Below are 13,179 nucleotides of genomic sequence, written 5' to 3'. Positions count from 1 at the left end.
CGGAATTTCGCTTTTTCACGAGGATCTTCGGCCGACGTGATCGACAGCCGAGGGCTGCTTCGGCACCGAGTTCCATCTATAAGCCTCGTTACGTTCCCCGAGGATTCCAACGATTGGATTTCAATGTCGCGAACACGCGGTTCCCACCTCGCTTCGGAGGAGCTCGCTCGAAATTTACGATGGACGTGGATTTCGAGCAGTCCGCTTTCACGACACCGGTTGGTTAGCAACGGTGAAACCTTCACCGATTTATTCCAATATCGTCGAACGATTCGCCAAGGACGTCGAGTCAAATAGAATCGAATGGAAAGCACTCGATATCTGCGTTGTCGTCGTGGGATCGAGAACACTCTGGTTCGTCGTTACTTTGCCGTAGCGAGAAACGACTAGGTTTCTTCCTTAACCAGAGATCCTTAACCAACGACGCTAAACGACGAACGTCGTAATTCGTTCGCTGCGGGTCGTCGTCGGTCACGACTTGTCCGCGCGACAAGACAGTTTCACGAACGACCAAAGAGCGAACGAAGAAAGGAAAGCCGAAACGAAATGGTAAATAGCTGAGAAAACTGGAGTTTGACGGGTACAAGGGAGGTTTGCTCGCGTAACCGCCTTTCAGTGTAGCGGTCCGCTCGTAAATTTCCTCGAGATTCATGGGTTCGAGGCCAGACCTGTCGATAATTCTGGAAATTCTCTGGCCGAATCGTTTCTTCGGCTGCCTCTTTTTCCTGCACTTTCTTCGCAGACCGAAAGCACAGAAAAACCGGTAACCGTGTTACCGCGCTCCTTTACTCTGAAATAACATTTGCGCCCGAACAAGCGCGGCACCCTTCCGTTTCCTCTCTTCCGACAGTCGTGACCAGATAAAGCCTTTGCGCGACGAAGAGAAGAATTTTCAGCGGAATCTGGCGCAACACGCAGCGTCTACGACACGTGGATCCTCGATAAAAGCCCTACGTCTCGAATACCATCGACCGGTTCGATCGGTTTCGCTAGGTAGCACAAGGTAGCTCGGTTATAGAAATAATAAGGTGGAGGCGGTAGATTCGATCGATAAGTTTGCTACACACCGACTGCGAACGTTTCTTCGAATTGTAGACGAACGTTCATACACGGACACGTTCGCACACAGATACGCACAGTGGGAAGGAAGAAGTTCATGGAACGACATTATTTCACTACTAACATGCACCTTCCTTTTCACGGAATATAGCTTCGCCGGCAGTCCGATTCTCGGCTCTAGAAACGTCGTCGTAATTTTACGAGAATCCGTTTAGTTTCGCGAGCAAGCAACGAGCGTTCGCGCGTTTTCGCGAAACCCGCGAAATACCGAGCGAGCGGAACTTTGGAAACCAGCGAGAAGAACGAGAGTAAAGGGAAGAGCAACGCGATGGATTCGAGAAAAGACAGCTTCGAGATATTATTTCGAATGGCACGGGTACGCGATTGGGACGAAATTCAGTGATTGTCATTCAGACCTGGGCGTTTCTGAAATAACGTTGTTTCAAATACACATTACTTCAAATAACACGTTATTTTACTTTATCATTATTTGAAATGCTTGTAAAAGCGTTGGATATCAGATGTGACAAATGAGAAACGGGATCTTCCGCGCTCGGATCTCATTAATCCGGACATAGCAGCAAATCGTTATCATGAAGATATTCCTAATTGAGAAATTTCTACCAAGTCTCTACCGAGAAATCAGAGATACACAACGATTTCGAATTTGAAGGCGACGAAGAGATGAAACATCGAACAATTCCACGTTTCATATCCAAAGCCAAAGGAAACAAATGCATCGACATTTCTGCAAGATAAAAGGATCGATTTGTCTATGTCGAATGATTGTTCGAGGATAAGAGTCATTTTTCTCAAGAGTAATACCCCTCTTCTATCTTCCGCACCAGGCGAACGATTATATTAATACAATATTTTCTTTCGCGACAATATTACACGGATGCAGGCAAAAGTCTTTCACCGATCAGCTTTCTGTACAGAGACTCTTACTTGAAGCAAATTATTGTGTTGGCAACTAAGTGATTGCGGATCTTGTCATTAGGTGGTATTGACAAAATCCGCAATCATTTAGTTGCCAAGTAAAAATTTCTTAAAATTAAATCTTTTTGTAGCATATTATTTTGAGGATTATTTCCTCTGTCAAACTTGGAATATGGAAATAACGAAATAATTAGTTATTTGAAATTTGAACTATTTCAAACGAGTCGATAATATATTCTTCTTCTCAAATAACAATATTAGGAAGGAAAGTCGGAAATAAATTATTTCGAACAGTTATTTCTTATCTTCATTTCGAATAAAGTTTGTCCACATTTGGCATAATTCAGTGAAATTGGAAACTGAGATATTAAAATCTTAGCTCCGGGAAATATACAGGGTGCCTCAATTAACTTGATCATCTTGAATAACTTGGAACGTATGCTTTGTATGAAAGAATTTTTACGCATAAGTTACACAGTTTGGAGGAGCGCATTAAGCGGGCGCGTGTTTTATAGGCGGAGACTTCAAGGTCAATGTCGTTATTTTCAACAAGATACTATATTTTTTTGTGTCAAAATATGGAAGGAATTTTGAGTAAAAACGTATCGACCTTCGATAGTCCTAAACTGCTATACAGCTATAGTCAACGATTAGTCCCGCTTTGTTTCTTGAAAATTTACTTCGTATAATATCAAGTCGAATATTCAATATTATGAAAAATGTCCGAATGACGGCGGAGTTTACGTGCGCATTACGCACATGTAGCAAAACAAATGCTAAACAGACAATTTCCCAATCGATGGAACGGTCGTGGTGGAGAATTTCTGTGGCCACCACGTTCATCGGATCTAAAGCCGCTGCGCTGCTTTCTGTGGTGGACATTAAAAAAACATAGCTTACCGTGAATCAACAACGCCAGAGTATGTGAAAGAACGAATTCGTAAAGCATTACGAAAGAGTAAACAGAAACAATGCAGAGTATAGTTGCCTCGTTGGTTGGTAGACTGTATCATTGTATTAAAGTTAATGGGTAACGAATATCATTTCAAACACCTACGACATTACGACGTTAAATGAAGACAGAGGAGTGCGATGAGATAAAATCTGTACGGATAAACATCGTCACGTAAACATCGCTGTTTTACGGAAATGTTTGATCAAATCGAATGCCTAATTTCATATTACGTAAAGTAAATTTTCAAGAAACAAAACGAAACTGTTCGTTAACTATTGTTTATCGTATATTGTATTAGTGTATTAGTGTATTGTATAAAGTATTAGTTTAGTGACTAAGCACTAGTGTAATTAGTGTAGCACTAAGTGATTGCAGATTTTGTCGTTACTATCTAATGACAAAATCCGCAATCACTTAGTTGCCAACCCGATATAATTATATATAGTATAACAGTTTAGAGCCAGCAAAGATCGATACATTTCTACTCAGAATTCAACAGCCTTTCGTGTTTTGATATCAAACATACGGCGTTCCATCTAAGACAACTGTGGCGGATGAAAAGAGAGTTTTGCGTTTCGTCCCGGGACTAACGGTGAACTTTTTTTTTTTAAAGATGTTTATTAAACCCAAGATACAATTTTAAATACATTTTGGTATTCACAATAAACGGTGAATAACTACCGGTGGACTCGCCTTAGACGTAGAGGGATTCTCACTAGGTGCGGTATTTGTATCATTCGCCCGTATATTCGACCGCTAGCGAGATAGACAGACACGTTGTCGTCGTAGCCCTCTGGTGTTGGCGGTTGGTACCCGCGGATCGCCCGGGAGGTGTCGCGCCTCGTTGATGCCTCGACCTGTCAGCGTCCTATCGATACCGATCCGCCACACAACTTTATAAAAAAAATACATGCACCGTTAGCGTAACCCTTCGAGCCATGCAACTTTTGCATACAAATTTTTCTCGTACAACACTTTGCACTGTAGAAGTTATTAGAGATGATCAGTTCCAGCACTCTGTACACATTATTGAAATATGTGTAATTTTGTGTGCTACAGTGGATTAGCCGCGTAGTAGTGACACACATACATGAGTACGAGTGTATGTGGCAGTATGTGCGTGCACAGCGTCTCGTAAAACAAAAGAATGCAACTGTTCCGTTGGTAATGTGGTAAAGATGGCGAGACAAAGAGAGTGCTGAGATGCGTGCAAATGTGTATCGACGAATATCTTGCAAATCACATATCAAATAAATCTGAAACTATTTTGATATCAATTCTAAGTGTAATCTAAGTGTTCCTATACATTTATTTCGGCGATTAAGATCCACAATTCTTAGCATATATATTTCAATATATATTTATAATATAGTGCAGATCTGCTACCTCATCCTATGAAATCCAACAAATTTCGTCTCGATCGGTTACTGGTGTCTCTCAGAAGTATTAGGTTGTCCGAAAAGTTTCTTTCGTCTTATAAGGAAATAACAGACGCACAATGTTTTTCGTTTTACATTAGTTTATTGAATTATGCACGAACATAATAATGGAAATAGGACGAAATGGATTATACCTAATTCGATAAAACAATATAAAACGGAAATTATTGTTCATCTATTATCACCTTATGAAACGAAAGAAACTTTCGGACAATCTAATACAATCGAGTTACGTCCTAGTCGCAGGTCATCTTCGATTCGTCGCGTGATTCGAACGAGTTACATAGTTTCGGTCTTAGGTTAGGCTTGGTCTTTCGTAACTCGAACCGGCTATAGCGAATCGAATAAGCGGCTCGTTAATCTGTCCGAAGCAGCAGCAGCAGCAGCAGCAGCAGCGGCAACGGTGCGTTTCATCGAGAATCGATAACGCCAGGTAAAACCCAGAGGACGTCCAATCTCCGCGTAAAATTTTCCATCGCCTGGAAAAAGCAAAGGAGATTTTTTCTCTACGCGGAGAGTTCTAAAACATTCTCGAGACGACGTACCTCCGTTTTTTCTCCAGATCGTAGCGTTGGTTCGCGTTCGATCGGGCGCAGTGAAAAACGATCAAAAATAGGAGACGAGCGACTCGCGAGCAGAAAGACGAGAATAGACCATTAACGTAACGCGATTAATAAACATGAACGGTGTCCGCGAACGAGCATCCGGCATGAGAAATTAGGAAAAAGCTGCAGCATCCACTACAGTCCATTTATTGTTCTCTGGGCTGTTGAGCGAAGATTTACGAGCAGCTCGCACATTACAAGTCTTTGGATCTCTACTTTCTATTTTGTTCATTAACGATATGCCCGAATGCTTTTTATATCGCCGCTTCTCGTTGCTTGCGAATGACTTAAAGCTGTTTCATGCCACTGATAATCCTCACAGTCAACTACTTATATTGTACAATCCCGTAAGCCTTGCGTACCTGGAATTGTGGTGCGTTCGAAATAAGTTAACTTTTTAATTTAACTAAATGCTCTATTTTTCGTTTGTAACATAGAAAGCACGTTATACCTGTTAGTTATACCATAAATGATTTTCTGCTGTCTACTGCGAATGATATTCGTGACATTTACGTCTCCTTTCTCTCAACCATCTCTTTTGTTAGACATATATCATTTAATGTAACTAGCAGCGCATTTAAAACTTTCATTCTCTTTAATAGAGCCTCTAAATCTTTTAAGATTGTTTTTGTTTTTTCACTTGAAATACTGGTCGGCTGTCTGGCCTCCACACCGGGATTACCTTCGTAATATGCTTGAAAGTACACAGTATCGATTTTTCCGTTTAGTCGCCCATCGAATAGATGATCCAATGTCGACATATAATCTCGATTTCTCGTACAATTATAACATAATTACATTACTTCGTATAATTCGTTAAATTTATGATCGCAAACGGATTATGTTTGATATCCTGATGGCATATAAAATACTAAATGGCACTATCATGAAATACTGTGTCTTTTTAAGTTAAGATTAAATTCGGTCAGCGTCAAGAAATCGTAGTTTACTGCATCCAATTTGTATAATAATTAACGTCAATAAGTTTCGCAATTCGATAGACCTTTTCTCTTTCTTCAAATATAATATCAATAGAGCATTGCCATTCATAAACGACTTGTCATCGAATTGTATACCAAAGGGTTGTGTACCCGTGAATAATAATAACAATTGTAATTAAAAGTATGCCAAAAATTGGCTCAAAACGACGCTCCAAAGGCGAAGACATTAAAGAGGATTAAGCTGCAATGATACACAAAGTCGATCGGACATATTCCGATGAAATAAGCAATTGCGAATGAAACACGCAATGCGCCGTTCTCGTAATTAAAAATGCGTCGGTAATTAAAAAGCGAGTCTAAAATCTATGGATTTGCGACCGCGCAATGCCTACAATCACCAGCGGGCAGTCCGTAGCGTTTCATTTTCTGTATTTCCATTTTCTCTGTTGACACCGGTATCGAAGTACTTGATATCGAGATTTTTCAAAGACAAAAAGAAGAAACGAGGAAGAAAGAAAAACGCGGAAAGGAAGGAAAAACTTTGAGCTAGATTCCATCTCCAGAAACGGATCTTTCCATCTTCCTCTTTGCAAGCTTCAACTATAGCAATCAAAGAGACTTATTTAACGTTGGTCTGCGACAAAGCGAAAAACCTTTACTTGTTTTACGAATAAAACGAAGATCCTTCGAGAGAAGGCTCATGGAGGATAAAACGACAATGGAGAGTACGCCTGGCAAAACCTGGGTTACAAAGTTCTCCACGCGATTTTCCGTACTCGATTCGGCGTTACGAGGTTTAAACGTGGCGCGCCATTTCCCTAAATGCGAACACGTGGCCATTCCTTCGTTCTTCTTTCCTTTATATATTTCCTTGTTTTGTATCAACGTCGATCCCTTTAATGAAGCGTGGATAATTTTCAAAGGCTCCGGCTGCTTCTTTCCTCTCTGGTAAACAAACAGTTAAAACCACTTTCAATCCTTTGTGAGATTTCTCTTGGATCCTGGCGTCCATCGAATATCCTAAGTGGGTACCAAAAAAAAAAAGATAGCCGAGATTTCTCTGGCTCTTTACCAACGAGAGCTCGCTATCTCTCGATAAGCGATCCGTAATGCGGCGGATAAGAAAGTTGGTGAAAGGAGATGGACTTCTGCGCCACGTTCCGCGCTAACTTTTACGCTCCGTCGCGTCCAGACGAAAAATCAGGCAGAAAGGATCAAAGGGAGAGCAGATCCAAGCTTGTCCGGCTTCAGGCTGACGTACGTCCTGTTGGATCGAGCGAACACAGCGATCGCCAAACGAATTCCCCTTTCCTCCGGAGACTAAAGAAATCTTTTGCGCGACACGATTTCCCACGGCCCCGCACCACGCCGCGTCGTGTCGCATCGCGTCGTCTCGCATCAAGTCACGTAAATCCATTTTCTTCCGCCGACTGCCATAGAGATCAAAGACAGGTAGAGACGACCAAAGGACGTCTCTGTTTCGTGGACGTATCCTACACGTATGTAGGATTTGACATTGTCGAATTGACAACGCGTTTGAAGCGTCAAATGTGATGTATGCGTTGCTCTCGACTTTAAGACGAACATCTCTTTGCGACGAGTGACGTCGATGCGCTAATTAAAGGGCAGAAAGAATTAACACTCTATTGTCCCCAGCGGGGTAGAATGACAGGTACTGAGGAAACAGCTATGGATTTTTATGCATTTATGCACATAATATGCAGATATCTAGAAAATATTCAAAGTGAAGTCTTGTTATAAGATTTAACGAATGAAATAAATCTCTATGTAGGTTCCATTTCTTTAGTTATGCTAATAAAATATGAAATTGCACAAAAATCCGCAGTCTAGGGGAGTGTGTCGCAATATTTCCATTTCATCCAGCCTAGATTAATAGTAAAACATCAAAATAAGTATACCTAAATTAAGTAATTGTATGTACCTGATTAAGCAGCACTGAGCAGAGTTATGATAGTGGTGCAACTGTGAAATTGTCATGCATATTTGCAATTATAATTTACTACGTGTAAAAGATTTTTTTATTTTGTACGGTAGGCCATGGGCTAAGCCAAACGTTTAGGAAATAAAGTTTTGAAAATAAAGGAAGAAAAGAATGTAAAGTAATGTACGTGTTTTCCAGCGAGATCATCTTTTCTTTTATCAATCTTTTTCTAAATCAAGCGTATAACTGTTCGACAGAATTATACTTCGATCGACTAAACTCAATAATTGCGCGCGGGATCTGTCTGTTATCTCGACCTCCGAGAGATTTTTCGGTTTGCAGCGCTGTATCAACCTATCGATCGTAACGACCCTTTTTTAATTTATTCCACGCTGCTTTGTGCTCCACGATCCGTGATAAAGAGAAATGTCCTTGACAAAACCACGTTAACTTTTTAAATACTTAGGAATTTTACGCGAGACTGTTTCTCTGTACGGCAGAGTTTCACGCGAATTACGCGTAAACGATACAGCACTGCAACGTGTGACGGATAGTTCTGTTCCTCACGCAAGCACATTGGAATGAAGTTTTTGATAACAAAATTACAACTTTTCTTAAAGATATGATGCATATACTTTAACTTCGATAATTTACTTTAATAATTAATAATACAATTGAGTGTGATATTTTTTTAAAGCACGGTACGACACATAGACTCACGTCACAATTTTCACTCTCAGCGCGATGGTGTTTTTCAAATTGCTCTTCGTTTTCTATTTCGAAGCGACATTTTGAGGTTGAAGGTTCTACAAAATTATAAACATACTGATCGGTATGTTAATTTACATTAACGAAAAGCAACAATTGATACCTTACACTGGCGCATCAAAAACAAAGACTATACAGGGTGGCTGATAACTGGTGATACAAGCGGAAAGGGGGTAATTCTACGCGAAAAAAGAAGTCGAAAATATAGAATAACAATTTTTTTTTAATTTTTTTTTTAATTTTTCCATCGATCTACAGTGAGATCCATTATAACGTACCGCACGCATACCTAGCGAAAATTCAAAGTCGATTTTCTCGAAAACAAAGCCTCAAACGAAAAATGTTTATTCTATATTTTCGATTTCTTTTTTCGCGTAGAATCGCCCCCTTTCCGCTTGTACCACCAGTTACCAACCAGCCTGTATATTCTGTTTGTATATTGTTAACACTGTTATAGAACGTTGTAAGGGCAAGAAAATTGTGAAGCAAGACAAATGAAAAAGACCGTTTAGTTTAAACGGTGAGCGTATAAGTTGTGAGCCACTATAGTGGCGCATCGTAATGATAAGATGACATCCGCGAAAGCCGCTATAGTGGCGCATAGTGCTTAACCGTTTGAGGTTGCTTGTCTTAATCGATTGCGAAGAGAAACAAGCGGCACAATAACGCTCGTCATATTTGTTATTTTTATAAAATACACCTACATTATTATATATGCGTACTATTATATAAATATTTTAAGTTTCCTTCAATAACATCATCTACATTATTATATATGTATACTATTATATAAATATTTCAAGTTTTCTTCAATAAAAATTATTGAGAAGATAACAATGAAACAAAATACCACCAGTCGTTCAAATGTACTGGGACTTTTCGACAAAAAATCTAAACAACGCGATCGCGCTGCTTGGGACTCAAGCGGCTAAGAAAGTAAGCAGACCAAGTCGGACAGCGACCTCGGCGTGACGACTATTCAGCATAAGTTGTCCTTTTTCTACTCGTAGCAAAATCGGTGTTCCTTCGCACCGTTCCTGTTAAAAATTAGAAATTGGTGTATTCCTACGCGCTGTGCATTCCACTATCTTCAGGAAAACGACCAAAGTTGGATTATCAGGTTCGCGGCGACGACGCTGCACGTGTCACGTAAAATAACAAAATAAAAAAGGAATTTGAGGTAAAAAATAAAAAAAGAAAACTTTATTTTTTTTCTAGCATCAATACACTTTACAATCTACTTCCGAACTCTAGGCGTGACTTTCTAAGACTGACTCTTATGATTTTACTTTCGATCGGATCCGATTACTTTCTTTTGTCATCCCTCAACATCCCCACCGTCCATGCATTTGCTAGGCGTCCGCGATCGTTGCCACGTGCTCTTTCTTCTAGAACCTTCGATGGAAGGACCGTTGGGATGTTGATGGTTCATTAGGCACTTCAGCGATATACATTGTCGCCGAGTGCCGCCACATCTTTATCTCTATCGTCAGTCCGTCGGATTTGAAGTATGCCGGTCGTGACACACGCGGCTGAAAAGAAAGAAGACGGATGGCAAGCACGATCCATAGACTCGTTTCAGCAGAGCAGAAACGTCGATGGCGTTACAAGGATGCACGAGGACAAGGACCCAATTATCCAGGATTTTGAACGCAGTCGAGTTAGCGCGGCGAGGTGAACGCAAAGGTCACCGTCAACGAGCTTGAGCGGCGTTCATTTACCGACCCCATCCCGGTAAAGAAGCCGGATAAAGAGGAGCCGTCAGTCGAGCCCTCGATCGACACGCATCTACCACAAGTTAAGGTTAAATCAAAGGAAGACGTTGAAGAGCGTTTAATGCTTCCGAGTTTCGAGAAACAAAGGAAAGTTTTCTCTCCGATCGTGGAAGGCCGCTTCGTGCAACTCGATAACGAGCAATCGCTTTGTCGGCGGCGAGTTTCCGCGGCCTGCAAGACTACCGACTCCGATTGCCTCTTTCGCGATCTTTCAATCCGTAGCCAGAAGTCCAAAACCGAGCCATCGGAGACCGGCTTGGGTTCAGTTCGGGCGCAGCTTCGAGTAATTGAAAGTCTATATATATGTCGAGTTCTCGTTAGTGTTAGGGGTGTATAACGAATCTTCGTTTGGATTAGCCATCGTTGTTGTGCAATAGAGATAATATTGACTGGTATAAATATGGTTAATACAAAATTTGACAAATAACCGTGGTGATTAGGCACTCGAGATGCTAATGACAGTGGTCTTAGGTTCGATAACAAATCCACGGTCAACGGGATAACTCTGTTAAAACGTAGAGTATATTTTGAAACACTAAAAGATACAAAAACGTTAGCTAGGACGCTCGGTATTAACTAATCGTAAAGACGATGTGTAACTCTCCAAGGAGATCGCAAGACAGAAAAGACTGATGAAACTCTCCTCTCCTAACGATCGCGTTCGTTTGTTTTATATTGGTCGAGAGGTACCGACAAAATTCCGATCGCCTTTGTTAGACAGTACCGCGTAGCGGCGACATTGTTCCTGCCCGGAGTTTGATTATTAATACAATGTGTATGTCCTACGATATTGATACTCTGAGGCAAAGCCACACGTGGCTTCATTTGTCCTCGAGCTTGTGCTACGACTATATTTTTAAAGAGAGCTATACAACTACTCCATACCTCTGTTAGGTAAAAACGTCCATCCCGTGACTGTGGCTACGTTTAGCGACCAGTTGCGTCACCTCGAGCCCAAGCCCACTGTCACAAATCTCGGGCAAACATAATCGAATGGAATCATAAACAACTACTTCTAAGTTTTATTATTTAAGTACAGCTATAATAAATAGTCTAGACTAAAGTATTGGGGATCTTCCCAAAAATTCCAGAAGAAAGGCCCCGACTGTCCTTCCATCTCCGACATATATATGTACTTCCCCCCTCTTTTATGCAGAACTTCTCGGCCAGTAAACGTCTCTGAAAACCCAGACGAGTAAGAGGTTCCTTTTCTGACTCAGCCTCGTTGTGCCTCTCTCGCAACGTTCTCGAGAAAGAACAACGGGCTTGGAGAAGCACGCGGACCCAGAAGTATGTAATTACATGGCGCGCACAAAGGACGACCGACGAAACGTGTTTCAGTCACGAATGAAATTGCTCGAGGACACGGCTCGTAATTCCATCGAGTAATCGGGTGCAGCCGATTAAAGAAGTCGACCCCGCTGGAAATTCGATCCGTAGGACGGTCTACCTGTCCCTCTCGTTAGTAACGCGATTAATCCAACCTCGTTATTATTTGTCCCTTTCACTGTGGCGTACGTACGACATAGTTGCACGCCGAAAACTATAAATTATTAAGATTTGCGATTGCCACGACGATGCACGGAATCGTTACGTATTTCTTACTCTGAAATCGTTCATATGCGTTGCCAGTACGTATTATCCGACGTGTAAATAATTGAGTAAAAAATCCATCCGAAGCAACGTTTCTTAAATTTTGTAACACAGTCATTATAGCACAGCAGCATTGAAATTCACGGGGGAAGGATTAACCTTTGCACTCGAGAGGCTACTCTCAGTGACCACGACGTTCCGTGCTGCAACTCCAGTGGCGAACGACAGGCGACAGTTCCTGTTTATAGATTTCGACATCTCCAATTGACGAGAGCATAATATTGATTCGTAAATTGGTTCCTTAGCTCTTTGTGCTGTTTGTTAGCAAGTGTAAAGCGTTAGACTTTAAAACGGAGACAAAATATTTAATGCCATATCCCTCCGAAACTATGGTTCTGACAACGTCTCCAACGTTAGTTCAAATTCGACGACCATGGCAAAAGTATTATAGTTTAGAAAACCTAAAAAAATGGTTTTCGGATATGGAATTAACTGAAACGAAGATGAACTTGATTTTGAACTGTTGGAAAATGAGATGAATTATATTCAAGAATCCATCTTGATGAATGCTTTGAAAATTAACATACAAAAAAAACACAGAAATTAATATTACAGAATCATATCTTTGAAGATGTAAATATAGATAAATTATTAGAATGTAATGTTTTGTAAGTTAATTTGTATTTAAAATCATTTTACGCTAGCTGTAAGACACGCGTCACGTATGCGTTAAATCATCCGCAGTAGCTGCTACGCTCGACCGAAGAAATCCTCGAGTACAAAGGGTTAAAAGCCAGATGCGGCCATTCGTTTGAAATCGCGGAGGGTTTCCGATTTACGGCGTGAGCAAGCTTGCTTCTTCTTTTTCCGCGCGCTAAAATCGGTAACGCGACTCGAGGAAGGCCGGTTCCCTGATAAAACGTTAATTAGATCGACTACTTGCTCGTAGCTGGCGTCCTCGCGCCTTCAATCCTCTCGTTCTCGTCGCGCCAGTACCGACCGCATTAACCATTCGCCGCCGTTTCCACCAGAACTCCCAGGGGATTGTTATTTCTCGCGCCGCGCCGCCCGGTCCGCGAAGCTCCCGCGGGAACCGAGCAACAGGAACGTGTCACGGTCTACCGGGAACTTCGCCTCGGCTCCACAACTTTCTTCGTGCTGCC

At 41.4% G+C, this 13,179-nt stretch overlaps 1 protein-coding gene and 1 long non-coding RNA gene across 2 annotated transcripts in view; both read right to left on the bottom strand.

Moving 5' to 3' along the window:
• The window catches only part of LOC100745299 (single Ig IL-1-related receptor-like), a 136,180-nt gene that overhangs the window by 63,085 nt on the left and 59,916 nt on the right, over positions 1–13,179 (bottom strand). The gene's annotated exons all lie outside the window — the stretch shown is intronic.
• The window catches only part of LOC117151786, an 11,565-nt gene continuing 10,195 nt past the window's right edge, over positions 11,810–13,179 (bottom strand). Inside the window, exons 2-3 of the long non-coding RNA XR_004461908.1 lie at positions 13,146–13,150; positions 11,810–12,477 (exon numbers count right to left, since the gene is read on the bottom strand). This is a non-coding gene — a long non-coding RNA (uncharacterized LOC117151786). The remainder of the gene's footprint in view (positions 12,478–13,145; positions 13,151–13,179) is intronic.

This window comes from Bombus impatiens, unplaced genomic scaffold (genome assembly GCF_000188095.3).
Source record: "Bombus impatiens unplaced genomic scaffold, BIMP_2.2 scf_0434, whole genome shotgun sequence".
NCBI classification, from domain to species: Eukaryota; Metazoa; Arthropoda; class Insecta; order Hymenoptera; family Apidae; genus Bombus; species Bombus impatiens.
This window is presented reverse-complemented; position numbering and strand designations above follow the sequence as displayed.